Source organism: Styela clava, chromosome 5, assembly GCF_964204865.1.
Source record: "Styela clava chromosome 5, kaStyClav1.hap1.2, whole genome shotgun sequence".
Taxonomy (NCBI): Eukaryota; Metazoa; Chordata; class Ascidiacea; order Stolidobranchia; family Styelidae; genus Styela; species Styela clava.
This window is the reverse complement of record NC_135254.1, coordinates 22,212,113-22,217,112: the sequence shown is the minus strand read 5'-3', so window position 1 is coordinate 22,217,112 and position 5,000 is coordinate 22,212,113. Positions and strand designations below refer to the sequence as shown.

Sequence of the window (5,000 nt, the reverse complement as noted above, 5' to 3'; positions counted from 1 at the left end):
GCCCTCTCGGCGGCACCCAAAGACAATTAAGTGCGCGGTCGGCCGGGGCCTACCACCACTTTCGGTAATGATCCTTCCGCAGGTTCACCTACGGAAACCTTGTTACGACTTTTACTTCCTCTAAATGATCAAGTTTGATCGTCTTCTCGACACGCCGACGCGGCCGTTGCCAGCCGCGACGGGGCCGATCCAAGGATCTCACTAAACCATTCAATCGGTAGTAGCGACGGGCGGTGTGTACAAAGGGCAGGGACGTAATCAACGCAAGTTGATGACTTGCGCTTACTGGGAATTCCTCGTTCAAGGGAAACAATTGCAAGTCCCTATCCCAATCACGAATGAGGTTCAACGGGTTACCCGGACCTTTCGGCCTAGGTTAGACACTCGCTGCTTCACTCAGTGTAGCGCGCGTGCGGCCCCGGACATCTAAGGGCATCACAGACCTGTTATTGCTCAATCTCGTGTGGCTAAACGCCACTAGTCCCTCTAAGAAGTTAGACGCCGACCGAGAAGGTCGCGTAACTATTTAGCATGCCAGAGTCTCGTTCGTTATCGGAATTAACCAGACAAATCGCTCCACCAACTAAGAACGGCCATGCACCACCACCCACAGAATCAAGAAAGAGCTCTCAATCTGTCAATCCTACCTGTGTCCGGGCCGGGTGAGTTTCCCCGTGTTGAGTCAAATTAAGCCGCAGGCTCCACTCCTGGTGGTGCCCTTCCGTCAATTCCTTTAAGTTTCAGCTTTGCAACCATACTTCCCCCGGAACCCAAAGACTTTGGTTTCCCGGAAGCTGCCGGAAAGGTCGTCATGGTAACGCCTCCCGATCGCTAGTTGGCATCGTTTATAGTCAGAACTAGGACGGTATCTGATCGTCTTCGAACCTCTGACTTTCTCTCTTGATTAAAGAAAACATTCTTGGCGAATGCTTTCGCAGTAGTTCGTCTTCCGCCGATCCAAGAATTTCACCTCTAACGGCAGAGTACGGACGCCCCCGTCTGTCCCTCTTAATCATTACCTCGTGCTCCGAAAACCAACAAAATAGAACCGAGGTCCTATTCCATTATTTCATGCAACACTATGCAGGCGAACAGCCTGCTTTGAACACTCTAATTTTTTCAAAGTAAACTTATCGGCCACCGCCGACACTCAGTCAAGAGCACCGACGGAGAACCGAAGGTGAGGCGAACGCAACCAGTGACACGCCTTGCGACGGACCGGCGGCGCTCGCCCAAAATCCAACTACGAGCTTTTCAACCGCAACAACTTTAGCATACACTGTTGGAGCTGGAATTACCGCGGCTGCTGGCACCAGACTTGCCCTCCAATGGATACTCGTTAAGAGTTTTAGGATGTACTCATTCCAATTACAGGGCCTCGTTAGAGTCCTGTATTGTTATTTTTCGTCACTACCTCCCCGTGTCGGGAATGGGTAATTTGCGCGTCTGCTGCCTTCCTTGGATGTGGTAGCCGTTTCTCAGGCTCCCTCTCCGGAATCGAACCCTGATTCCCCGTTACCCGTTATCACAAAGGTAGGCACGTAGCGTACCTTCGACAGTTGATAGGGCAGACACTTGAATGATACGTCGTCGGTGCAGAGACCGTACGATCCGCGTGGTTATCCAGAGTCATCAAACGTCACAGGACGAACCCGGTCGGTTTTGATCTGATAAAAGCGCGCCTCCCGAAGTCGGCGCTTAATGCATGTATTAGCTCTAGAATTACCACAGTTATCCACTTCGCTTACGAGACCAAATAAACCAAGACTGATTTAATGAGCCATTCGCAGTTTCGCTTTACGAGAACTCGTACTTGCACCTGCATGGCTTAATCTTTGAGACAAGCATATCACTACTGGCAGGATCAACCAGATAGCTGCGACAGCTGCGCTCGGCCCTTGCTGGGCCGCCCGGCGCGTGCTCGTCGCATTCGTTTAAGACCGAGGCGATCGCCTGCGGCCGTACTCAGCTTCGACAGTCGCTGGCCGCGACGTCCACGCTCTCGCCGGCAGTGCCAGGCGGAGCGATTTGCGTTTTTTCTTTGCTCGCCCTCTCTCGGGCTCGATCCATTCAGTTTCGCACAAACAAGAGCTCTGCCGGCCGCCTGCAGCGGTGCCTAAAACCCGGGCATAACAATGCGACCGTTCTGCTAGGCCGACAAGCGCTCAAGCCAGACGCTCGATCGAACGCCCCCTACATATTAGTCGAGACAACGGCTCGCTCATTAGCATCGCGTTTGTACTTTAACTTTTTTCGGCTCGGCTTCTTTCGACGCCGATGCCGGCGACGCAGCACTCTCTCGCCCGCCAGCCACCGAGAAAAGGGTGCGCTCCGACCGGCCCCGCACCGCTCTTTCTTGGCTCATTCGAAATTACTGTCTTTCGCTCTGACATGCCTTACCTAGGGTTAGGTTAGTATGCTTGCACGTTTGTACTTTAACTTTTTTCGGCGCGGCTTCTTTCGACGCCGATGCCGGCGACGCAGCACTCTCTCGCCCGCCAGCCACCGAGAAAAGGGTGCGCTCCGACCGGCCCCGCACCGCTCTTTCATGGCTCATTCGAGTTTACTGTCTTTCGCTCTGACATGCCTTACCTAGGGTTAGGTTAGTATGCTTGCACGTTTGTACTTTAACTTTTTTTGGCTCGGCTTCTTTCGACGCCGATGCCGGCGACGCAGCACTCTCTCGCCCGCCAGCCACCGAGAAAAGGGTGCGCTCCGACCGGCCCCGCACCGCTCTTTCTTGGCTCATTCGAAATTACTGTCTTTCGCTCTGACATGCCTTACCTAGGGTTAGGTTAGTATGCTTGCACGTTTGTACTTTAACTTTTTTCGGCTCGGCTTCTTTCGACGCCGATGCCGGCGACGCAGCACTCTCTCGCCCGCCAGCCACCGAGAAAAGGGTGCGCTCCGACCGGCCCCGCACCGCTCTTTCTTGGCTCATTCGAGTTTACTGTCTTTCGCTCTGACATGCCTTACCTAGGGTTAGGTTAGTATGCTTGCACGTTTGTACTTTAACTTTTTTCGGCTCGGCTTCTTTCGACGCCGATGCCGGCGACGCAGCACTCTCTCGCCCGCCAGCCACCGAGAAAAGGGTGCGCTCCGACCGGCCCCGCACCGCTCTTTCTTTGCTCATTCGAAATTACTGTCTTTCGCTCTGACATGCCTTACCTAGGGCTAGGTTAGTATGCTAGCACGTTTGTACTTTAACTTTTTTCGGCTCGGCTTCTTTCGACGCCGATGCCGGCGACGCAGCACTCTCTCGCCCGCCAGCCACCGAGAAAAGGGTGCGCTCCGACCGGCCCCGCACCGCTCTTTCTTGGCTCATTCGAGTTTACTGTCTTTCGCTCTGACATGCCTTACCTAGGGTTAGGTTAGTATGCTTGCACGTTTGTACTTTAACTTTTTTTGGCTCGGCTTCTTTCGACGCCGATGCCGGCGACGCAGCACTCTCTCGCCCGCCAGCCACCGAGAAAAGGGTGCGCTCCGACCGGCCCCGCACCGCTCTTTCTTGGCTCATTCGAGTTTACTGTCTTTCGCTCTGACATGCCTTATCTAGGGCTAGGTTAGTATGCTTGCACGTTTGTACTTTAACTTTTTTTGGCTCGGCTTCTTTCGACGCCGATGCCGGCGACGCAGCACTCTCTCGCCCGCCAGCCACCGAGAAAAGGGTGCGCTCCGACCGGCCCCGCACCGCTCTTTCTTGGCTCATTCGAAATTACTGTCTTTCGCTCTGACATGCCTTACCTAGGGCTAGGTTAGTATGCTTGCACGTTTGTACTTTAACTTTTTTCGGCTCGGCTTCTTTCGACGCCCATGCCGGCGACGCAGCACTCTCTCGCCCGCCAGCCACCGAGAAAAGGGTGCGCTCCGACCGGCCCCGCACCGCTCTTTCTTGGCTCATTCGAAATTACTGTCTTTCGCTCTGACAAGCCTTACCTAGGGTTAGGTTAGTATGCTTGCACGTTTGTACTTTAACTTTTTTCGGCTCGGCTTCTTTCGACGCCGATGCCGGCGACGCAGCACTCTCTCGCCCGCCAGCCACCGAGAAAAGGGTGCGCTCCGACCGGCCCCGCACCGCTCTTTCTTGGCTCATTCGAGTTTACTGTCTTTCGCTCTGACATGCCTTACCTAGGGTTAGGTTAGTATGCTTGCACGTTTGTACTTTAACTTGCTCGGCTTCTTTCGACGCCGATGCCGGCGACGCAGCACTCTCTCGCCCGCCAGCCACCGAGAAAAGGGTGCGCTCCGACCGGCCCCGCACCGCTCTTTCTTGGCTCATTCGAAATTACTGTCTTTCGCTCTGACATGCCTTACCTAGGGCTAGGTTAGTATGCTTGCACGTTTGTACTTTAACTTTTTTTGGCTCGGCTTCTTTCGACGCCGATGCCGGCGACGCAGCACTCTCTCGCCCGCCAGCCACCGAGAAAAGGGTGCACTCCGACCGGCCCCGCACCGTACGCCGCTCTTTCTTGGCTCATTCGAGTTTACTGTCTTTCGCTCTGACATGCCTTACCTAGGGTTAGGTTAGTATGCTTGCACGTTTGTACTTTAACTTTTTTCGGCTCGGCTTTTTTCGACGCCGATGCCGGCGACGCAGCACTCTCTCGCCCGCCAGCCACCGAGAAAAGGGTGCGCTCCGACCGGCCCCGCACCGCTCTTTCCTGGCTCATTCGAAATTACTGTCTTTCGCTCTGACATGCCTTACCTAGGGTTAGGTTAGTATGCTTGCACGTTTGTACTTTAACTTTTTTCGGCTCGGCTTCTTTCGACGCCGATGCCGGCGACGCAGCACTCTCTCGCCCGCCAGCCACCGAGAAAAGGGTGCGCTCCGACCGGCCCCGCACCGCTCTTTCTTGGCTCATTCGAGTTTACTGTCTTTCGCTCTGACATGCCTTACCTAGGGCTAGGTTAGTATGCTTGCACGTTTGTACTTTAACTTTTTTTGGCTCGGCTTCTTTCGACGCCGATGCCGGCGACGCAGCACTCTCTCGCCCGCCAGC

General features: G+C 54.6%; 1 non-coding gene across 1 annotated transcript; it reads right to left on the bottom strand.

The window, feature by feature from the left end:
* Nucleotides 1-65: 65 nt before the first annotated feature.
* LOC144423671 (small subunit ribosomal RNA) lies at nucleotides 66-1,875 on the bottom strand. The gene has a single exon (XR_013476136.1). It is a non-coding gene; the product is annotated as a small subunit ribosomal RNA (ribosomal RNA).
* Nucleotides 1,876-5,000: the final 3,125 nt, after the last annotated feature.